Source organism: Sus scrofa, chromosome 6 (assembly GCF_054392235.1).
Source record: "Sus scrofa isolate SSC_HxYL_T2T_F1_AM1 chromosome 6, Sscrofa_HxYL_maternal_Yorkshire_Landrace_v2.0, whole genome shotgun sequence".
Classification (NCBI taxonomy): domain Eukaryota; kingdom Metazoa; phylum Chordata; class Mammalia; order Artiodactyla; family Suidae; genus Sus; species Sus scrofa.
Window position 1 is genome coordinate 33678957 of NC_139388.1, and position 24984 is coordinate 33703940.

At 42.7% G+C, this 24984-nt stretch overlaps 1 protein-coding gene across 32 annotated transcripts in view; it reads right to left on the reverse strand.

Moving 5' to 3' along the window:
• Positions 1–24984, reverse strand: part of CHD9 (chromodomain helicase DNA binding protein 9) — a 242136-nt gene that overhangs the window by 173806 nt on the left and 43346 nt on the right. For 18 of the 32 annotated variants that reach the window (XM_084960254.1, XM_084960253.1, XM_084960260.1 and 15 more), the window contains exon 1: positions 10085–10143. The exons of 10 other annotated variants lie outside the window; for them this stretch is intronic. The gene's annotated coding sequence lies outside the window, so the exon portion shown is untranslated. Of the gene's footprint in view, positions 1–9843; positions 10144–24984 lie in introns of those variants that run through there. 4 more of the 32 variants (XM_084960249.1, XM_084960282.1, XM_084960276.1 and 1 more) reach the window with 1 other exon arrangement.

Below are 24984 nucleotides of genomic sequence, written 5' to 3' on the forward strand. Positions count from 1 at the left end.
CCCTACAGCATAGTGCTTAAAAGCAATGGTTCTGCAGTTTTCCTGTGGCACAGTGAATCAAGGATCTGGCATTGTCACTGTAGTGGTTCAGGTCACTGCTGTGGCACAGATTTGAAACCAGGCCCAGGAACTTCCACATGCCATGCGTGTGGCAAAAAAAAAGGGGGGGGCAAGTCATTTAATCATTTTGAGACTCAGTTTCTTCCTCCGTAAAGTAGGGATAGTAATAGTACTGATCTTACAGAACTGTAGTAAAATTATCCAAATAAACCACTGTGTAAACTGTGCCCCCTAGATTACTGGGTAATCCTTAGCCAGTGAAAGGAAAAAAGGGCTTTAGACTTCCCCCTCCCACATTTCCTCCTCTACAAAAGATTTTACTCTGAATATTCTTGTCTTTATTTTACAGATTGAGCTTTCAAGATGGATTTTTTAAAAACAAAGGATTTCCTGGTTTAAAAGAACTAAAACCAATAATATAACTAGCACTCAACTAAGGCTTATATTAACATCTCACTCAGCCTGCAGATCATCATTTACTACTACTTATTTTGTTGGCATTCATACATAATTTAGTGTTGCTCTGCATCTCACAGAAAGGGAAATCTTTAAAATATAATCTCACCTCCACTCTTGGCAAAAGCTGACTGGGAATAACTAATTTGGGGCTGATACTGAAAATAGATTGCAAGTTTCCTATTTGCTACTGAAGTCAGGTCAAGTTGCTTAATTGAAATTGTCCTGAATATCAATCATACTCATAACCAAATTAAGTATGTATACATACATATATTCTATTAATGTTAAAAACACAAAATTGATTTAAATGTAGAATTTTCCAAAGTTTGAAATATACAAAAATCTGAGACCCAGATCAACTACCACTATTTTGCAGGTTTGTTGCAGGGTTTAGAAATACATTCAAAGTTCCTAAAATATAGTAAGTGCCTAATAAATGTAGCTTTTCCTCTCATACCTGTCATCTCTTTTCTGAGTTTCCAAGAACCTACAGTCACTCAAACCTTCCCATGGCTGTTATGCTTCTCTAGATTTCCTCAGCTTCTTTCACGAATCATCTCCAATGCTGTTCTCTCATCACGTTCAATACCCTTGTGTCCTTTTTCGCTCACTCAACCCATAATACTGTATTAACATCACCACTGTAATTTTTATCTTCTTGCCTCAGTCCAATTCGATTAACATTTTAAATATTTGTAATATTTATAATATTTATTATATGCCTAGCACCTAACCATTACCTTCAATGCAGTCTCTGCTTTTGTTTAATGTTTAAAATAATTTTCTTACACTTCCAGGCTATCTCTTTGCAGTTATTTTGTGTTTTCTCTCCTCAAACCTTCAATCCTAACTTGCCCACTCTCACCCAAGAACCATTCTGCCTCTTAGTTTTCTGAAGTTTTCCAGTTACATTCACCAAACATCTTTTCAGAAGCATGTATCTGTCTTTGCTTCTATTCCCCCCCCCACTTTTTTTTTTTTTTTTTTTTTTTTTTGTCGTTTTGCTATTTCTTTGGGCCGCTCCTGCGGCATATGGAGGTTCCCAGGCTAGGGGTCTAATCGGAGCTGTAGCCACTGGCCTACGCCAGAGCCACAGCAACGCAGGATCTGAGCCACATCTGCGACCTACACCACAGCTCACGGCAACGCCAGATCGTTAACCCACTGAGCAAGTGCAGGGACCGAACCCGCATCCTCATGGTTCCTAGTCGGATTCGTTAACCACTGCGCCACGACGGGACCTCCCTATCCCTTTTTTTTATTACTATTTTCAGAAAAGGAAGTATGACTCTTCTCCAAAGATAAATCTTTCACATCTTACTACCTACCATTCCATCCAGCCATTCAAAGGGGCTTATACCCACACACATTCCACCTCCTGGAGGACTTTTCATCAACCCCTGCAACTGCCTGTTTCCTTTCTAACTTTAGGCATCAGCAGATCTCTCCTACTTTAACAAAAATGCACAAATAAAATCACCTTCTTTCTATTCTTCCATTCAAAGACATATTCCAAAAATAAACTATCTATTACCTCCATTTTTCAAATACCCAACTTGCTTGTAACTTCTTATACTTTAGTTTCTACTCCCATAAAATTACTGCGACTATACTTTCAAAAATGTCTAACCTCCTAAACAAATCCAAGTATTCTCATTCCCTGTCCCTGACCATTAGGAAAACAAGGGCCAGGCGTTCCCGTCGTGGCTCAGTGGTTAACAAATCCGACTAGGAACCATGAGGTTTCGGGTTCCATCCCTGGCCTCACTCAGTGGGTTAAGGATCCAGCGTTGCCATGAGCTGTGGTGTAGGTTGCAGACGCGGCTCAGATCTGGCATTTCTGTGGCTGTGGTGTAGGCTGACGGCTAGAGCTCCGATTAAACCCCTAGCCTGGGAATCTCCAGGTGCCACGAGTGTGGCCCTAAAGAGACAAAAAAAAAAAAAAAAAAAAAAAAAAAAGAAAAGAGAAGAAAGAAAACAAGGGCCATTACTAAACAGAATGACAGCAAAAGCAAAACTCAAATGAAATCTTCCGTGTGAAGCCTCCAATCATCAACACATCCCCATCTATAATAAACTATTTAGGCTTTCCATGTTTAAAGAAAAATGCCTATGAGTTATTCATCTCAGATGCCAGAAGCCATTCTGCCTGACCCATAATTAAAACTGTTTAAAAGTTTTCTGAGGGAGCTCCTGCGTTGGCACAGTGGGTTAAGAATCCGACTGCAGCAACTTGGGTCACAGTGGAGGTGGGGGTTAGATCCCTGCCACAATGGGTTAAAGGATCTGGTGTTGCTGCAGCTAGAATTCAATTCCTGGCAGGGAACTTCCATATGCCATGGGAGTGGCTATATATATACGATTTATACTTTCCTGAATGGCCATCATAATCTAATTTTTTTAAAAACCTAACTGGAGCAAGATAAGCATAAATAAATAAATACTTATAAATCACCATTTAGAGAAAATGTCATACAAAAAAATGCTGGTAGATATAGGATGGTCTCTGAAAGGACTTAAGTAAACTCCATATACTACTGATTTCAACATACATTCACCAAAGTAGAGTAAATATATTCTTACATTTGGATATGCAGTGAACTCACTAAGTTAGGCAACCTTCTTCAGCTATAAAAGAGACTAAATAAGGGCACCAGATCTATGACCTTAAATTCTTAGATTTGTTTTATGTAAAGCTGCTGATCCTGGGATAGAAGAAAAAAATTCAATAAATAGATATTTAGTTGCCTTTTAAAGATAAACATGACAAAGATAACACAACTGAGAAAATATACAGAGAAATATACTGAATTTGAGTTGGCTAATTTCTTTTCTTTTTCTTTTTTTTTTTTTTTTTTTTTTTTTTTGTCTTTTGTCTTTTGTTTTTTGAGGGCCGCAACCATAGCATATGGAGGTTCCCAGGCTAGGGGTCTAATCAGAGCTGTAGCCACTGGCCTATGACACAGCCATAGCAATGCCAGACCCGAGCCGCATCTGCAACCTACACCACAGCTCATGGCAATGCCAGATCCTTAACCCACTGAGCAAGGCCAGGGATCGAACCCAACCTCGTGGTTCCTAGTCAGATTCATTTCCACTGTGCCACGATGGGATCTCCTGAATTGGCTAATTTCATGAAAAAAATTAACTTCTTAAAACTGTAATAAAGAACAAAATTTTAAGATAAAACAAATTTTATGCAATACATATGAAACCTAACTATTATCCTAACCATTTGTCCTTCTTCTTATAAAAGAAGCAACAAGGGAGTTCCTCCTCTGGCACAGTGGGTTAAGAATCCAGCAAAACTGCAGCTCTAGCTTGAATCTGATTCCTAGCCTGGGAACTTCTCTATGCAGGTATGGCAAAATAAATAAATAAATAAATAAATAAAAAGAATTAACAAGATATATTGCAGTTATTTTTCAGAAGAATAGCCATTGATTTCCAATAGAATAAAATTTAGTACACTTTACATGGTTGCTGCCATAAATTGAAATAACCACTGGACAAGAAAAAAAAAAAAAAACCCCGCAATTCAAACCATGTCCCTTCATAGCAATAACAAAGTTTAAAATTACTGGTTAAAAATGTTTTAAAATATAACAACAACAACAAAACCTTTAAATATTCACTTAATTTGACTTAATTATCCTAAATTACAGCTATTTAGAGTTCCTGTTGGCGCAGCGGAAACAAATACGACTAGGAACCATGAGGTTGTGGGTTTGATCCCTGGCCTCACTCAGTGGGTTAAGGATCTGGCATTGCTGAGTTATGGTGTAGGTTGCAGACACAGGTCGGATCTGGCCTTGCTGTGGCTGTGGTGTAAGCCGGCGGCAACAGCTCCAATTACACCCCTAGTCTGGCAACCTCCATATTCAGAGAATGTGGCCCTAAAAAAAACAAAACCAAAATACAAAAAAACCCCAAAACTACAGCTATTTGATAAATAATTGCTACTAATGATCTAAGCTATAATTTTTACCCATAAACACCAGAGGTTTTATTAAAAATAAATTTAATATCAAGCTGCCTACAAACTAACAATTTTAAACATTGCTAATTTTCTAAGAATATCAAGACTACAACTTTTTTTTTTAGGGACTCACTCATAGCATATGGAGGTTCCCAGGCTAGGGGTCAAATCAGAGCTACAGCTGCTGGCCTACACCACAGCCACAGCAATACCAGATCTGAGCCGCATCTGTGACCTACACCACAGCTCACGGCAATGCCAGATCCTTAACCCACTGAGTGAGGCCAGGGATGGAACCTGCGTCCTCATGGGTGCTAGTCAGATTCGTTTCCACTGAGCCACAAATGGAATTCCTAGACTACAAAACTTTTATATACTGTACCATCATTCAAGTAATACATAAACCTATCTATTATTACATTCAAGTTAATTTTTTCTCAAACCTCTATATCTAATATAATGTATATTAAGACACTACTCACAAATAGACTTTCGAAAACTGAAGTACACTGTTAAAAAGATCATTTCAGTTACCAATCTTTCTAACATAAATATGAAAACTATTCCTTCCTTTCAAAACATGTGCAGTGAACATGTCATAGTGTGGTGTCACACACATAGCTAATGCTATCCTGACGGAGGCACCTATCACTTAGATAAAAGGAGTCCCCACCTTCTGAAGCACTTGTCTATGGATGGTATTCAAAATTTGACTTCTCACCCAAACTCCCCCCCAACCCCATCTTCTTCATCTCAGTACATGTCACCACCACCTATCTGGTTCCTCAACCCAGGATGTCATTTTTGACACCTTCCATTTACATCCAGTTCATCATGAAGTTGTTTCCCCACCATTCCCATCTTTTGCCTCTATCAGATCAAATTTTATCTGTACAGGAGTTCCTGTTGTGGCACAACAGAAACAAATCCAACTAGTATCCATGAGGATGCAGGTTTGATCCCCCTGGCCTTGCTCAGGGGGTTAAGGATCCATTGTTGCCATGAGCTGTGGTATAGGTCACAGATACGGCTCCAATCCTGTGTTGCTATGGCTGGGCATAGACCAGCGGCTGTAGCTCCGATTTGACCCCTAGCCTGGGAACTTCCACATGCCACAGATGTGGCCCTAAAAGCAAAAAAGAAAAAAAAGAAACAAGAAATTTACATATACCCATATATCTCCTTTTCTATTCCCTCAACTCACCAGCTATCCTAGTTCCAGTTACCACCATGTCTTTTTTTTTTTTACCACCATGTCTTAAGTCAACTGTAATAGGATGCCTTTGCTTTCAAACCTCCTTTCTCCAATCCATTCTCAAGCAAAGAGATATTTTTAAATTTTTAAGTATATTACTCCTCTGCCTCATAATCTTCAATAACTGCAATGTCCTTAGTAAAACCCAAAAGCCTTTAATATGCTCTGTATGATCTGCTCTCTGCCTCTCATTTCAGCTTGCATGGTTTCCCTCTATAATGCTCCTGCCATCCTAAATTTATTTCTTCCAACACATTAACTTCTTTCTTGCCTTCAGAAGTATTTTTCTCCATTCTAAGAAATGCTTTTCCTATGTGGTTTCTTATTCTTTATGTCCTGACTTAAATATCATCACCTGAAAGACCAGTGACCAAACTGAAATCCTTCCCCTTTTTTCTCTCACAGTACTGATCTTGTCCCTTACTGAATTCGTCCCAAGTTGTAATTTTACATTTGATTATTTGCTTGCTCACTGTTTCCACTATTAAACTGTAGATTCTACAAAGGCAGGAACATTATATTACATATAATACATTAATAAACAGATTAAGGGGTCACTTAATAAATCACTCCAATGAATGAATTCATGGATATGCATGACCTAGAGTCCAGAAAACAAATTATAGCTCAAAGTGGCTTCCCCTTCTCTAGGTTTCCCATTGTCACTTCAGCTTTCCAATTGTTTCCGAAAGAGAGGAGCAAAAAGTGTTCCCACAATACAACAGAAGGAATGTCAGGAAATTGTATAGGATTTCAAATAATAATGCTATGATTTCACAGGAAGGAAAAATCCTCAAAGATTTTAATGACAAGAGATGATTTTATTCACAAGGTAGAACTTGATCTGAGTATTCACAAACCAATAAAATTTAGAAGTGGATTGTATGGGAGTGAAGCCCAAATAAGAAGTAGAGATACAAAGTGTTAGAAGATAGCTATAAAACTGGAATGTGGCAACTTATATTTACAAAGTAGCTAGGTATAAAAAAGGCTGTCTCCCATTTGCATCCTGTTAAAACATGTTAATCATGGTAAGACCACAATATCTACAAAACATTTGAAAGGTTACAATAAAGTCTCCTCAGTGTCCATAATCCCTTCCAATTCCAATAAATGTCTTAAAGTTCTGCAAATATTTATGACAACATGCTCCCATAGTTTTCACAAATCATTTTCACTCAGATCAACTACCTCAATTTTCCATATTCTTTTTTTTTTTTTTTTTTTTTTTTTTTGGTCTTTTTGCCTTTGCTAGGGCTGCTCCCACAGCATATGGAGGTTCCCAGGCTAGGGGTCTAATCAGAGCTGTAGCCGACAGCCTACACCAGAGCCACACCCATACCACAGCTCAGGCAACGTGGATCCTTAACCCGCTGAGTGAGGCCAGGGATTGAACCCACAACCTCATGGTTCCTAGTCGGATTCGTTAACCACTGAGCCACGATGGGGACTCCAATTTTCCATATTCTTACCTACATTCTTTATTCATTATACAGATACCCAATGAAATTTCCCCAGTAGATCTGTTATTTCAATTATAATTATTTTTCCTTTATAAACTTGGACTTCTCTAGGACTTCATTTTTTTTCTTCTGTTAAAGTATTGACTTCTTTTCTTCCACTATATTTATATCAATGATTTAAACTCTTCAGAAAATCCAAAATGTTCACATGTACCAAGAAAAAAAAATATATATATATTTTTTTACTATTGGTAAAATGTCAATAGTTTTACTTCTACATCTGTAATGCCATTTCAGTTTCTGCCTCTTAAATTTATATAAGAAGCCACTCCTTCAATTCTACCTTGTCTACATAGGTAAATTGACAAGGTCTAGTTTAATGCCTTATGGAAGGCATTCAGTGATATCAGATAAGGGGCTTGGAGTTAAAACTGTCTAAAAATACTTCCAAGTTGAAAGTGCTATGACTTCAATAATCTTATATTGTCATGGGCTTTTCCCATTGACCACACTGCTTTCTTATCTTTATTCACGCCCACTTGAGTTTATTCTAAAAGTTTTCAGGTTAAGGCCAACTTACCTGAAATACCAATATACCATTATTTTTTTCAAAATCCCTGCCTTTTGTTACACTTAAATCCAAGTATAATTTTTGCATTTCAGAGGAAGCTCTCATGGGATACTTAGAATCACAGAATTGCAGAACCAGAGAAAACTAAGGTTCACAGTATTTAAGAAACCAGAAGCAAACCTGGGAGGCAACTACTTTTTGTTTTTTCCCAGATCATTTTATGTTTGTATTATATGATCTACACTCTACAGGAAACTCCCCAAGGACTGAGACCTGCCAATACTTTGTTGCATACTGTAACTATTTATTTTTTCGTTTTAGGGCTGCTGCACCTGCAGCATATGGAAGTTCCTGAGCTAGGGGTTGAATAAGAGCTGCAGCTGCTGGCCTACTCCACAGCCAGAGTGACGCCAGATCTGAGCTACATCTGCGACCTACCACAGCAGCTTGTGGAAAGGCCAGATCCTTAATCCCCTGAGCAAGGCCAGGGATTGAACTCATATCCTCACGGATACCAGACAGGTTGTAACCCACTGAGCCACAATGGGAACTCAGACTGTAAATACTTAACATGAAGCGTTAAGGCAACAGAAGCATAGCAAGAAAAATCTTGGAAGATACATGGTTTTACTTGCTTGGGGCAACAGACATTTTCCATTTAGCAAATATTTATCAAATACCAATCATGTGGAAGGCTGTGCAACTTGCTATTAGCAAAAAGTCACATTCAAGTTCTATAAATCCAACAGAAAAATGTTCATCCTTTTGCACTGCAAAAACAAAACCCAACAAAAACACACACAACACTCCCTTTGCAATGTGGACTCCTCCCTTGAGTTCACCTTCTGTACATTCAAGTGTTTGTAGACCCAAAGGTTTTAAGTACTTTAACAATTATGCAGAGTTTAGGTAGAGTAACATTACAAAGACAAACCCTCTATTCTGTTCACGATCCTGTTGCTACTTAAAGTAGAAATGGAGAGTGTGAAATCAGAGAAAAGGAAAGGATGAAAAAGTAGAATGCAAAACTGAGAAAGTAAATTGTGATGGTGACTGTATTAATGAAGACAAACTTTATTCAATGGGGGGGACTCTGAAGTAGTTATGAGTATTTCATATAAATGGATACAATTCACAAGTGTCAAATATCAGTCTTGCAAGAAAGTAACCGTGTAACACTGTTAATATCACAATTTTAAAAATTCTTGTCTACTTTGTTCTGAAGTTTTATTTTCTTTTTAAAAGGGGGGGCAAAAAAAAAGAAAAACAAAAAAACAAAAAAAAGGAACAAACAGAAACCACCCAGAGCTGGCGACTGCGACAAGCCAATCAGACACCCAGGCTTTCAGGGTCATGCCTGGCTTTGGGATGGATGTCGGCAAAGTGAGTCCTGGAACCACCCATCACGTCCCACACCCAGATCCCAAGAAAGCAGCAGTCGCGGCAGAGGCCAGATACGCACAGGGGCTGGGAGGGTCCGGGCCGCTTCAGACGTGGAGGGGCCCTCGGGGCTGCCCCTCGGGGCGGAGGTTCACGCAGAGGTAGTGCGGTCGTGATCCCGGCGGCCAGGCCTGGGAAAGCGCCGGGGGCGTCCCGGGCTCGAGGACACCTAGCGCTCGCGCGGGACGCCTTGTCATGAGTCACGGAGGCGAGAAAGCTGGAGGGCGGGGGAAGAGGCTGCAGGATGGAGGGAAGCGAACAGACCAGGAGGCCCTGACCTCACGCGGGGCTGGAAAGGGGGGGGGGCTACCCACCCACGCCCTGCCCTCACCTCCAAGCGACGCAACAGGCGCGGCAGCCGGGTCCCGACCCCGGGGTCTGCGGGCTGGAGGGGCGGGGGCAGCTGCCCGCAGCCATGACAGGCGCGGGGCGGGCCGCGAGCAGGCAGGGCCGCACGTGCGGGCAGCGCCCCCTCCCCGGGCTCCCCGCGCGCGTACGCACGCCAGCCCCCGGGGGCCGGCCCCTCACCTCCTCGGCGGCGGCGGCGCGACCGGGCCTGCCCCGACCCCCCTACCCCGGCCGAGCGGCGGCGGCGGTGGCGGCGGCACGTACTCACCGCCGCTCGCGGGCTCTCGGGCTTCGCCATGACTGAGGCGCCCCCGCCGCCCCCCGCTTCGACCGAGACTGACACGCGCGGCTGGCCGGGCGGGGACGGCCTCAAGCGACCACCCGGCTGACAGAACCCGCCCCCGCCTCTCCCCACCAGTTGAGCAGCGGCCGCTGCCCCGCGGCGCCCTCGGGCTTCCTCCCGACGCCTGGGGCGGCGGGTGGCAGCAACGGGCGGCGGCGACACTTACCGGCGGCGCGGCCAGGCCCCCCTGTCAGCGCGGGGCCGGGAGGGAGACGAGGGAGGAGTGAAGGGGCACCGCCTCCCCCGCGCCGCCACGCACCCGCCTGATTGGCCCAGTTCACTCCCCCAGCGCGACCCCACCAGCCCCTGCGAGCGGCACTCCGGCAGCACCGGTGCGCCATTTGCATATTTGTGCCCGCACCGCTGATTGGCCCGGCCTCCGAGGGGCCGCTGACACTGCCGCGGCTGCCGCCGCCGCTCCTGCGGCGTCAGGCGACCCAAGAGGGAGGGTCCCCTCCGCTGCTCCCCTGCCCGCAAGGTCCGGCCAGACCTGGGACGAAGGGCGGCGGGAGGCGGGGTCGCCGCCTGGCTCCAACATGGCCCCTCCGCGCCGCCGACCCAATCGCCGGTGCGGTTACTCCCGGAGCCCTGGGCGGCCTCGGGGCGGGGAAGTGTTGGGGCCGGGCGCCCTCTGGCCGGAGCGCGGGGCAGTGCAGTGGCCCGGGCTCTCCTCGCCTCCCCGCCGCGGCCGCCACGTCAGGCCGCACCCTCGCGGCGGCCTCTCCCCTCCCCGCGGCCCCGCCGCCACGTCAGGCCCGGCAGGCACGCCCTGGCCGCGAGCTGACCGGTGGCGGGGTCGGCGCCGAGGTCATTCACACGCTGGGCATCTCCCCGCCAGCGTGGGCAGCCGAGGAACCGCGAGGGTTTCCAGAGCCTCCCTCTTGACACCGCCGTGGCTTTGGACCCGTGTTCTCTTTTCGTGGGACACGCCTGTGCTGCAAAATCGGGAGCAAGGAGATTGTCTCCAGAGATGATGCCGCGATTCAGTCCAGGTGCTTAAGCACCTGCCGCTGTAAAAGGGGCCAGGCTAAGGATAGACCCAGCCTGAGTCCTGATCTAGAGAGAGTGTGCACCTCAAGTGGTGGAGGGCTGGGGTTGACACCTAGTCTTCCGATGCTCAAAGCCGTGTTCTAAATTGTACAGCTGTGGTAGGAAATAAAGAACACATTCTCCTCTCCAAAAAAAAATTTAAAAAGGAAGGGGAGAGAGGTGGTGACCCTGGTCCAGGAGTAGGGAGCGTACCAGAAACCACTGGCCTGCGAAGGTGTGGGCATACCTGGGTTCCCTGTCGGTCTGTCACTAATTAACTGAGTGACCTACATTAAATCATAACATATCCCAGGGCCTCCGTTTTCCCTTCTGTAAAATGAAGAGGCTGGACACATTTTCTAAAAGCCTTCTGGCTCTAAAATTCTACCATCTCTCTCTTTCAGGCCCTGAGCTGGCTTTATGCCTGATTAAAACGTTCCAATGACAGAATACAAAATAATGGAATGTTAAATCTTCAGTCGGCCTACCTTATGATTGCTAGAAACTGTTTACCGTTTCAAATCCTTGAACGGTGATATTTAACATTCACCTTACAGTTGACAGAAATCTTCAGTCTCCACGAAGAAACGAGAGCACTATCACTGTGCTTGTTTGTGCCTGACCAGAGTGGACTGGCGGTGGTACACAGAGTGCTAGTTGCCAAGTAATTTCATTCTTTAAAGTCCCCCAGGAAGCTCCCCTGAGTAGATCAACACAACTCTGTTTAACTGAGGTACTGAAGGGGCTGGGAGAAAACCCTGAGAGAGAAGTTACAATTACAGTTTCGATTCCACTAAAGGATACTTACTAACAACCACATACTAGGATAAATGCACAGAAACAGTTCATTTCCCAGATCCTTACACTACTTATTTGAATACCACCTTAGTTTGCAAATTCAACCTGTTGAGTCAAATCCAGGGCCAGTAATACCTTATTTATCTGGCATCATAGGAAAATAAGATATTCCATTGAAATGGGAACTTTACCTATTTATACTACTTTTCTCCCCAAGAAAACTCACGATTTCTTGAATATAGCTCTTTGAAAAACACTTCCACTTGGTGATTAAGGAGCATCATTATCAGAGTTCCCCTCGTGGCTCAGTGGTTAACCAATCTGACTAGGAACCATGTGGTTGAGGAGTTCGATCCCTGGCCTCACTCAGTGGGTTAAGGATCTGGCGTTGCCATGAGCTGTGGTGTAGGTCGCAGACAGGGCTCGGATCCCATGTTGCTGTGGCTGTGGTGTAGGCTGGTGGCTATAGCTCTGATTAGACCCCTAGCCTGGGAACCTCCATATGCCTCAGGTGAGGCCCTAAAAAGACAAAAAAAAAAAAAAAAAAAAAAAAAAAAAAAGAAGAAGAAAGAAAGAAGCATCATTATCATTACCAACATTACTGCATTCTAAAATTATGCAGATCTACTTGTCCCTACAATAAGTGACCTGTAAAATGCTGTTTTATGATTAAATTTAAATCTGTTTTTGGTTTTGTTTTCTTTTGTTTGGTGTGTCTCCGTTCTCACTACTGGGCTGACAATTCTCCATTCTTCTACCTAACAATCTTCTTCCCTGTTTTGTTTTGTTTTGTTTCATGATGCTAGTCTACTGTGCATCTACTTAGACACAGATAAACTCTACCAGTTTAGACTCTCAAGTTTTGAGTAAAGATTTGCTGTATGGCTCTCCTGTGAGTTAAGCACATGAGTTTTGTGACCTCTATTTTGTCTGCTCAGTGACTGGTTTTCACTTATTTCTTAAACCTTAGTAGTATTCTTTGTAACTAAGCTTTGTGGATATGTGCACTCTGGAAAAGCCAATTAGAGGAGTTCCCATCGTGGCGGGAACCATGAGGTTTCGGGTTCGATCCCTGCCCTTGCTCAGTGGGTTAACGATCCCGGCGTTGCCCTGAGTTGTGGTGTAGGTCACAGACGCGGCTCAGATCCAGCGTTGCTGTGGCTCTGGTGTAGGCCGGTGGCTACAGCTCCGATTCGACCCCTAGCCTGGGAACGTCCATATGCCTCGGGAGCGGCCTGAGAAATGGCAAAAAAGACAAAAAAAAAAAAAAAAAAAAAAAAAAAAAAAGGCCAATTAGACCAAAACATGGCTCTAAATCCTTCGCAATTAAAATTAGCAAAAATCAGTATCATCAACAACATTAAAATCCATCAACGCCGGCCTACTAGTTGCATCAGGCAATGGAAAGTCCACAGACAGGTGGTAGCACTAGCAGATCCTTCTATCCTACTCCAGAGTAAAAATGGCTACATTCCTACCCAATTTCTTTGCCTTTCAAAGAAAAAGACCCCATATCTGCAGATACAATGTTTCAGGTCACTAGAAAGCCCATGCTATGTCAGACAGCAGTTCTTTACACTGTGAATGAAGCAGTCTACAAGTATATCCAAATAGGTACTTTTTACTGAAATCTAACTAGCATTGTGTAACGGTTGATAAGGGCTTAGTTAAGAAAGCCAGAAATTTTCACCTTTTTTATGGTATTAGATATTTGCTTGTTTCTGTTTGCAAACAAACAAACAAAAATGTTTGTTTTTTCTTGTACCCAAGGCATTTGAAAGCTCCCAGGCTAAGGGATCGAACTGCATCCCAGTAGTGATGCCAGATCTTTTAACCACTAGGCCACCAGGGAACTCCAACATATTTGTTATTTCATTCTACTTTCACAATGACTCTGTGAGAAGGGGATTATTTTCCCCATTTTACAGATTGAGAGGGTTCAAAAATTTTGCCCTGGTTACACGATCACTGAGTGGCAGAGATAGGATTCAAATTTAGAATTGATTGGTCCTGGAGTTCCCTTTATGGTTTAGTGGGTTAAGAACCCAACTAGCATCCATGAGGATGTGGGTTTGATCCCTGGCCTCAACTCAGTGGGTTAAGGATCCGGTGTTGCCACAAGCTGCAGCATAGGCTGCAGATGCGCCTTGGATGTGACATAGCTGTAGCTGTGACATAAGCCAGCAGCTGCAGCTCTGAATTGACCCCTAGCCTATGAACTTCCATGTGCTACAGGTACAGCCCTAAAAAGAAAAAAGAAAAGAAGAAGAAGAAGAAGAAGAAGAATTCATTGGTCCAAAAGTCTGTAGCTCATAACCATTACACTATATCCTTTCCTCAGCCTTAGTTTCCAATTCCATATTTATAGTGTTCGAATCAGAGCTGTAGCCACCGGCCTACTCCACAGTCACAGCAACACAGGATCCAAGTCAAGTCTTTGACCTACACCGCAGCTCACAGCAACACCATATCCTTAACCCACTGAGCAGGGCCAGAGATGGAAACCACATCATCATGGATACTAGTCTGGTTTGTTAACCTCTGAGCCACAATGGGAACTCCCAAGCAAACTTTCATTAACTAATTGGGCGCCTTGTAAGGAGAATTCCCTGTGTAGGCATTTTGATTGAGGTTACCAAAAAAGAAACATCTCAAGATGTATATGGTATAAACTTGGTGTTTTCTTGCAAGTTTAAGGTATAGGAACCAATGCTCTGGTACTATTTACTTTTGGGGAAAACTGATACAATCGAGATAATAAAACTGAAAAATGAAGGATTAAACCTTCAGTGAGACCTGCAGAAGTGATGACTGCAGAAGAGTTGAAACCACCTTGAAAAAGAAGAAAGTTGGAGGACTCACACTTCGTGCTTTCAAAACTTACTACACCGCTATAGTAATTGGACAGTGTGGTACTGGTATAAAAAGAGACATATAATTCAATGGAATAGTATTGAGATTCCAGAAATAAACCTTTGCATTTATGGTCCATTGATTTACCATAAGAGTTTAAATTGAGAACGATATTTAAATTGAGAAGGACCACTGTATATTCAAATGCTAGAGAACGAAATTGGTTCCTTACCTCACATCACATACAAAAAGTAAAAGAAAAAGGATCGTAGACCTAAATGTAAGAGGTAAAACTAGAAAATCCTAAGAAGAAAACATAAAAGTAAATCTTCAGGAAGTTGGGTTAGGCAATGGTTTCTATTACATGATATCAAAAGCATAAGCAACAAAGGAAAATATAAATTGGATTTCATTAAAAACTTTTGCACAAGCAACCAAAGAAAAAAATAGAGAAACTAAATATCAAAATAAAAAACAGTTGTGTTTCAAAGGCCACCATTAATAAGTACAAAAAAAGACACCTGCAAAATGACAGAAAATATTTGCAGATCATACATCTGATAAGGGTATAATATCCAGAATGTTTAAAGAGCTCTTACAACTCAGCAATTAAAAAAAAAGTCCGATTATATAATGGACCAAATATTTTTGAACAGACATTCCTCCAATGTATATATACAATGGCCAATATGTACATAAAAAATGCACTGTAATAATTATTAGTTATTAAAGAAATGCAAATCAAAACCGCAACGAGATATCACTTCATATCCATTAGGATGGCTATAATGAAAAAGAGAGGCAATAATAAGTGGCTTTTTTTTTCCTTTTTAGGTCTGCACCCATGGCATATGGAGATTCCCAGGCTAGAGGTCTAATTGGAGCTGTAGCTGCAGGCCTTCACCACAGCCACAGCAACGCCAGATCCTATCCGTGTCTGCGACCTACACCTCAGCTCACAGCAATGCTGGATCCTTAACCCACTGAGCGAGGCCAGGGGTCGAACCTGAAACCTCTTGGTTCCTAGTAGGACTCATTTCCGCGGCACCAGGATGGGAACTCCCAACTTCATATTCTTATCAACCACACTTGTTGGAGTTCCCATTGTGGCGCAGCGGAAATGAATCCGACTAGGAATCATGAGGTTGTGGGTTCAATCCCTGGCCTCGCTCAGTTGGTTAAGGATCCGGCATTGCTATGAGCTGTGGTGTAGGTCACAGATATGGTTTGGATCTGGCCTTGCCGTGGCTGTGGCATTCACTGGCAGCTTTAGCTCCCATTAGACCCTTAGCCTGGGAACCTCCACATGCCAGGGGTGTGGCCCTAAAAAAAAAAAAAAAAAAAAAAAAGTATGTGAAGTTGGAACCTACATACATTGCTGATGGGAATGGAAAACGGTGCAGCCTCTTTGGTGAACAATTCTTCAAAAAGTTAAACATAGTTATTATATGACCCAGAAACCCCTACAAAATGAAAACATATGTCCACACCATAACTAACACACAAATGTTCATAGCAGTATTATTCATAACAGCCCCAAGTGGAAACAACCCTAATATCTATCAGCTGATGAATGGATGAATAAAAAAGGCATATCCATACAATAGAGAATTATGCAGCCATAAAAAGAATTGATTAGTATTACATGCTAAACATGGATGAACCCTGAAAACCACTGGGCAGAATGATAAAAGCCAGATACAATAGGCCTCATATATGATTCCGTTTATCCAGAGTAAGCAAATCTAGAGAGACAGAAAGTGGATTAGTGGTTGCCTAAGGCTGGGCTGGAGGGGAAGGGATGAAGACTGGAGAGTGATTGCTAAAAGATACTTTTGGGGTGATGAAAATGTTCTAAAATTAGATTGTGGTGGTGTTTATACAACTCTGTGGATGTACTAAATACCACTGATGGGTAAATTTTATGGTAAGTAAATATTTTTTCAATAAAGTTGTTTTTTTTAAAAAGTAATGCCTTGGAGTTCCCGTTGTGGCTCAGTGGGTAAGGAATCTGACTAGGAACCACGAGGTTGCGGGTTCGGTCCCTGCCCTTGCTCAGTGGGTTAAGGATCTGGCGTTGCCGTGAGCTGTGGTGTAGGTCGAAGACGAGACTCGGATCCTGCATTGCTGTGGCTCTGGGGTAGGCCAGTGGCTACAGCTCCAATTAGACCCCTAGCCTGGGAACCTCCATATGCCGCGGGAGTGACCCTAGAAAAAGCAGAAAGACAAAAAAAAATTTTAAATAAATAAATAAATAATAAATAAAAAGTAATGCCTAGCCAGCAACTTCCAACTTTGTTATAGTATTACATTCATTAAATACATATATTCATTATTATATGTATGTACATATACATACACACATGTATATATGAACACATGTTGAGACAAGGAACAGACATATTTTAATCATATTTATCAAATTAATTAAGCAGCTAATAATTTTTTAAATCTGGAGATTGTTGGCGTGGCACTGTTTTTTCTCTATTGGGCTCACCAGTTTTGTGACTTTGGTATAACTTACATGCATTTAAATATCCTTACCATATGTGTATGCCAGGCTGGGAGCTGTGTTGGCTAGGGAAGAAGGGATTATTACTCTTATGTAGATAATAATAAATACTGGAAAAATATGTGTGGATAAAATACCCTCTCACTCATCTTTATGGACATTCATTCACAGGTCGAGGCAGGAAAGAAGATGTTCTTCCACAGACCAATAAGTACTTATAAACATTAAGGTATGCTTTTTTAATCTTTTAGACATTTTATGTAGATTCATAATTTAAATGTTTTATGCCCCATTATATTATGGAATATAACATGATTTCCATCTTTCCGCAATAATGAATAGAAGCTTGAAGAGGTCAGATACTTTTCCATTCTAGGAAAAGGATCTGAAAGGAACTTTAGTTGGTTCAGTAGTGAGTGAAAACTAACTTCACATTAGCCCCACGAGTTGTGCAATTTCCTTAACTCAGTGGAGAACATACGTTCTTTTTATTTTTTATTTATTTATTTTGCTTTTTGGGGCCGCACCTGCAGCATGTGGAGGTTCCCAGGCTAGGGGTCTAATCGGAGCTACAGCTGCCAGCCTACACCACATTACAGCAGCCAGATCCGAGCTGCGTCTGCGACCTACACCACAGTTCACAGCAATGCCGGATCTTTAACCCACTGAGCGAGGCCAGGGATCGAATCTGCAACCTCATGGTTCCTAGTCAGATTCGTTTCTGCTGAGCCACGATGGGAACTCCCATACGTTCTTTTTAGAACAAGGGTAAAGGATATCACTAGAAAGTTCTTTAGCCTTCCTTTTCAGGCTCTTATTCAAGCAAACAGAAAAGAGGGCAAGACAGGCCTTCAGTTGTAGCTTAGAGTGCCTCAAAGATCAATGAAATGCATTTTCAGCACTGTTTTCAAATCTAGAGGCTGCTGATGCTTACGTCCAAAGGATGTGTTCAGCCAGGCAACCAATTCTTCAGACTCTTACTTTTAGGCCTACTTAGTCAGGGATGTATTGCGGAGTTGCTAAGTTGTATCTATTTTATCCCCAACTTTTAGCTAGGAATATACTTCAAAGCTTGATCCTCCTTGACAGTTCAAATCTTCCATTGTTTTGCTTTTAGCTATAATTGTTTTATAAACAATTGCTTGTCTAATCTTAAAAGGTCTTCAGGAAAAAAGAAGTTTTACTGTTTTCCTTGCTAAGACAACCCTGAGTATCTCATTCCCTCTCTGCCCATCTGACTTCTCTTTGGGTAACAAAAGTGCTCCTGGAGAAGTTACATCTAAATCAAGTTGGGTGGTGCTGGTGATGAAATGAATAACATGCAGCTGCTATTTAAGAAATTCATTCATTCAACAAATTTAAAGAATATCTGTGTCAAGTACAGTGCTGGGTGCTGGGAATACAACCATGAAAAGGACAGGCCTGGGAAGTTCCCATTGTGGCACAGTGGAAACGAACCTCACTAGTCTGCTTGAGGATGGGGGTTCAATCCCCTGCGCAGTGGGTAGGGGATCTGGCATTGCCATGAGCTGTGGTGCAGGCCACATATGTGGCTTGGATCCTGCTTTGTTGTGGCTGTAGGGTAGGCCGGCAGCTGTAGCTCTGATTCGAACCCTAGTCTGGGAACCTCCATATGCTGCAGGTGCGGCTCCAAAAAGCAAAAAAAAAAAAAAGATAGTCCTGGTCCTTTTGCCTCATGGCAGATTTGGGGAAGTAAATAAACACCCACTAATTAGTTATTTTATTCATTTATTAATACTTAACTTTCATTTACAGGTACTGTAATTGGTGTACTTAAAAAAACCAAAAATGCGCATATGCTCCACAGCACAGAGCCTAAAGACAAATGGAACCCATGGACATGTATTTTTCTAATCAACTGATTTGTTTTATAGGTGTTACGGAAATCTTATTTCAAGAAGAAACCCATCCTGGTGCAATTTAAATCCATCTTGTCTTGTTTAAGCTTCAAAAAAAGAAAATTGTACAGGTTTTCTCCAAATATTTCTTGACTTGTTTTTCCCCATTAGGTATAGCCACGCCTATAATTTGGTCACCATTTTCCATAATCCCATCGGCCAGGTTTCACACTCCTTTTTCTGTCTTAAAAAGAGCTTATATTAAGCTCATATATTACTGTTAGGAATAAAATAAGTCCTTTAACAATTACCATAGTCCTTTTATTTTTAATAACTGAGTGAGTTTTTTCTTGCCTCATATAGATTTCTTAAGAAGAGCTACCATTCTTATTAAGATCAGCGTTTAAAGCACTCTTATTTTATAAGGGCGTCATACCATCTCTTATGTAAAAGCACGTGGGAATTATTGGAATTCTTGTTGAGGATGCGTATTAGCTATAATTGTTTTCTTTGCACTGAACCCATGGTCTGTTTTATAGAGGATGAGCAACAACATGCCAACTAGGAAAATTAATTCCAGGTTATATCATTGAAAAAAAATTTTTTTTAATCCAAGAGCAAAGAATATATATGATATGAAGCACTCTGCTCTATATCTGAAACACAACATTGTAAATCCACCATATTTTAGTAAAATTTTTTTTTTTCTTTTTAGGGTCTCACGGGAGGCGTATGGAAGTTTCTGGACTAGGGGCTGAATTGGAACTGAAGCTGCTGGCCTGCACCACAGCCACAGCAATGCACGATCCCAGCTGCATCCACAATGTACGCTGCAGCTTGCAGCAATGCCAGATCCTTAACCCACTGAGCGAGGCCAGGGAGAACCTGCATCCACAGGGATACTATTTGGGTTCTTAACCCACTGAGCCACACTGGGAACTCCTTTTATTTTTTTCAATAATTATTACTTTTTTAAATCTAAGAGCAGAAAGGCCTTAGAAAGATTTGCTGAAAATAAATCAGTGTAGCTTTTTTCTCTGGTTACCATTAGATGTTAAGCAGTTAGTGACCCTACACAATTGAAGTCTTGGTGTGAAAATAAGGAGCTGAGTTGACATTTCTTAAAACAAGAAATTCATAGAAATTAGGTCTCCTTACAGGCACGTATTTGATTTCTCCAACATTGTAGATATTTTACAAACATGCCACCTTCCAGAAAGTTTGGTTGGGCAGAGACCTCAACAGCAATATGTCATAGAACTGAATGTCTTCCAAAACGAGGAAGCCTGCCATGCTGATAGGGTGTATTTGAGTGATGGTTGGCAACAAGATAAAAGACTAAAGAATTAGGCCAAATCCTCTGGATAGCAAATATATAATTGAATTTTCCCTTTTTCATGTTTTATCTCCGTGTCATGGAGGACTGCCTACCTTTTTCTCATGGGCAGCAGTTCTTGGCTAATCCCATGGAGCCCTCTCTGTCCAGCACACAGCACCCTGGCTCCAACACTTCTCTTTGTGTTTTTTTGTTCCCTTTGCAGTGTGTGTAGGATCTGGCAAGGACACACTGAGTGATTTGCAGAAACTCTAAGAAGTGTCAGGCTGGAGCTTGCTCACTCTCTGCCACTCCTCTTTCTAGATAAACGACAATCACTGTGGTCTCTTCTGTTCCTCAACCAGACGACTCAGGACCTTTTCACCCACTATTCCCTCTGCCTTCCTGTGGGCTCCAGGTACAGCTGCTCCTTCAGGGGTCTTGCCAAAACGGCTCCTCACACAGGCCTTCCTTGACCCCTCGTTACTCAGTTTGTTTTCTTCTCAACACCATAGTCCTGTTTGTATATTTATGTGTCTCCACCCGCTAGAAAGCAAGCATCTGGAGGCCGAGGCAGGCTCAGTCTTGTTCCTGAAAGTACTCCCAGCACCTAGAACACAGATGCTCAAGAAACGTGTATTGAACACGGAATGAATGAACTCTCCGCCCACCATACTGTAATGTTCTGGCAGAAAGAACATTTGAGGTTATCCCTCCGGGTTTTGAACAAGATACTGGAAGCCTCAACGAGAGAAGCTCCAACCTTACTGCATATCAGAATCACCTGGCAAACAGAAACATTACCTTCGCTTAGACCCTGCCCTAGGGGTGATGGGTCTTAGGCATCAGTATGGGATTGTTTTGTTTTGCTTTTTTGGGCCACACCCACAGCATATGGGAAGGTCCCAGGTGAGGTGGCGAATTGGAGCTATAGCTGCCAGCCAACACCACAGCCACAGCAACACAGGATCCGAGCCGCATCTGCAACCTACACTGCAGCTCATGGCAATGCTGGATCCTTAACCCACTGAGCAAGGCCAGGGATCAAACCCAATCCTCATGGAAACTGGTCAGATTTGTTTCTGCTGTGCCACAACGGGAACTCCCATCAGGCATCAGTATGTTGTAAAAGCTCTTTGTGTAACTGCTTGTGCAGCCAAGGTAGAAAGTACTGCTCTCAGTGACACAGAACGGAATAATCCCTGACTCCCTGATGTTCTTATCCTCTAGGTGATTCTTTACTGTGCCACTTTTTTTTTTTTTTTTTTTTTGTCTTTTTGTCTTTTTGCCTTTTTTAGGGCTGCTCCCTCGGCATATGGAGGTTCCCAGGCTAGGGGTCCAACCAGAGCTGTAGCCGCTGGCCTACACCAGAGCCACAGTAACTCAAGATCCAAGCCGTGTCTGCGACCTATACCACAGCTCACGGCAACGCCGGATCCTTAACCCACTGAGCAAGGCCAGGGATCAAATCCGAAACCTCATGGTTCCCAGTCGGATTCATTAACCACTGAGCCACGACAGGAACTCCAGTGTGTCATTTCTGTCTACGGCAATCCAAAGTGTTGTTCAGATTATTCCAGTGGCATCTGAACACCTGCCTTGTTATCACAAAGGGGCGGAATTAGGCACAAACCAGATGAAAAATTAACCACTCCGGAAAGAAAAAAGGCATCCTAGGAACTGAGGTTCGTCCATTAGTACCTGCTCTGAAAACCTCAAACTAAAGGGGGAAAGTTCCAGCACGTTTCCCTCTTCCTTTGTAAAGGAAAGTCATCAACAAAGCCTTTCATGTGGCTGCAGGAGTCAGAGGCAATCCATCGATCAATCAGTGCAAACAGTAAACAATTGCCCCCGGAAGAAGGATGTGTTCAAATCCCACCCTCTTTCTTGCAGGAAACAGAGACCAAGTAGTGGTGGACTCAGAAACACTTGTCCATGTTTTTGGTTATGGCCACCTCTAAACTTAAGGCCTCATGCATAACTGGGACCTCTACTTTTTTTTTTCTTAAAGGGAAACAATGGTTATTGCTGTTTTTTTCTCAAGCTGTGCAATTAATAAACTGGTTCTTATCTTTCTTTTTCAAACTCACCATCAGAGTTGCAAACAAAAACTAGATTCATGCTGAAAGTCAACTGGTTTCCCCTCCAGTTACAAAAGCCAAATGACTGTAGTGAAATGGAACGAACCCAGGAGCAGAGGTAGAAACATCTGTATTACGGTCCAGGCTCTCCCATTTGCCAACTGAATGAATGATCAGCAGTTTTTCTGGCCTGTGAAATGAGTATCAAACATTGCTGCTGTCTGCCTCACATTTTGGTTATTTCTTATTGATAATGTTCACAAACATTCTCTGAAAATGTTGCAGTATGCAAATGAGAAGTACTGGTCTTCTGTCTTAGAGATGAACTTTTTTTTTTTCCGTCTCTTTAGGGCTGCACCTGCAGCATATGGAGGTTCCCAGGCTCGGAGTTGAACTGGAGCTGTAGCTGCTGGCCTACGCCACAGCCACAGCAACACAGGATCCAACCCACATCTGCAACTTACACCACAGCTCATGGCAATACCACCAGATCCTTAACCCACTGAGCAGGGCCAGGGATTAAATTAGCGTCCTCATGGATACTAGTCAGGTTCATTACCACTGAGCCACACTGGGAACTCCTTAAAGGTGAACTTTTAAGAAAAAAAATTCCGGTGACTACAGTTGTTAGAAATATTTACCTAGGACATACTATGTGCTCAGCAGCAACAATAACAACAAACTGTCCACTAGGTAAACTGAATCCATCAGATCAGAACAGCAGGTAGGTCACCCCAACAGGGAAAGTCATTTCCTTTGCTACAGGAAAAACCCACCTGAGCCACATACAGAAATAACATGAAAAGTCCACTTATTCATCCCCAAAAGTCTGTTCCCACCCCCCAGATCTGAAGTTCTTTCATCTCCTGCTGAAGACATCCAGGTCATGAAGGGGACTATTTAAACGAGACCCTCTTACTTTATTATTATTTATTATTACTATTTTATTGCCCCTTACAAAATCAGGACAATAACCTTGCATAGCTAGGAGTTAACAAAACCTCCGTTCAGGAGTTTCAGGGGATAAGAGGATCTGCAAAGTTGAAAGCTGAAAGCAGTTTTGCAGTGATCCTAGGACAGCTTAGCACAAAAGAACTCCCGACTCCTAATTCTCAAGGTTAGAAGCCACATTAGAGGCTGTCTGGTTGCGAAGATGCTGGGACAGGTGTGGGTGAGGATCCTCTGTGATCCACGGAAGTCTTTAACCTCACCCAGATCGAGTTTCTTTCTTTATTAGTCAAAAAGAGATTAAAACAGAGGTTTACCCTTTGCAGTGTAAATAATCTAAAGCTTAGAGGGGATATACATAAAATCAGCACATACTAGGTTATCAATGAATTACAGCTAATTTTTTTTTGGAGGGGGAGGGTGGGCAGTGCCTGTGGTGTATGGAAGTTCCCAAGCCAGGGATCGAACCTGCACCACAGCAGTGACCTGAGCCACAGCGGTGACAATGCCAGATCCTTTACCTGCTAAGCCACTGGTGAACTCCAATTATAACTAATTTAAAAAAGCCAGTTGAGTGATTTTCAGATTTGTTCCAGTGGCAGAGCCCCAGGAAGCTGCAGATTACTGTGAAACGTTGATAGAATGTATGAAATCATATGACCCAGGACAAGCTTATTTAGTAGCAAATCGATTGTCTATGAGCAATATGGTATCACAACAAGAACCTATCTGTTCACCAAAACAAAGATTTTCTTAAATCCCGCCAAATAAGCTATGGAACTGGCGATGTGTCAGATTGTCCCCAACTATTTGTTGACTTGATTTCTTTATGCCGGAGATGGTTGCTGCCACCAAGTATAACCAGATAAGCACTGGTAGGCGAATGGAGAAAAGCTCTATCATTCCGATGAGCTGCAGGTCCTGTAGAGTTGGCAAACCTCACCTAATAACATCTTAGCGATACCGATAAGCTAATTGAAGGATTTTGAAACTCTTTTGAAGGTGGGGGAACTCTTTCTTTATAAAAAGTTTTTTTGTTTTTTTTTTTTTCCAGAAGCTCAAGATCTAAAACACAGAAAAGCAGAAGTTTCCGAGGGAAAAACAGAACAAAGGCTGAGTAGCCTTTTGTGAACTTTGGGATCCCCTGCCCTTCCCCACCCCTCAGAGCCATCTCTGAAGACTTTCTGGGCTTGGAAGGGGACATTCTGAAAATCAAAGAAGTCCAGCTCCTTATCCTACAGAAACGGATGTTAAACCACAAGGGGCTGAAGGGATCCACCCAAGGTGACGCGGTGAGTTTGTGAAAGAAGCAACACTAGGATCCAGGCCCAGGACATCTCTGTTCAGCATTTTCTCCCGCCCACGCCACCAGGATGACCAGAGGTTACCAGTTTTTCCAGGATAACTGGTTAACTACATGAGGCAGAATCTTGGCAAAGGGGTCAGCTCTCTAAAAGTGTGACCTTCTCAAACTGGCAGGTCGATCAGCTGTCCCTCCCCTGCCTACCTTTGCTATCGTGTTCCACAATGGACAAAAATTCTGTTTATATCAGAGCTCATAAACCAGCCTGCACAGTAGATTAACTATCTTGAATTGAGGGCCAGTGTTTAAAAATCAGAAGGTTTGGCCTAAAAATTTGGATTTCCACCTTCTGTTGAAAGATCAGAAAT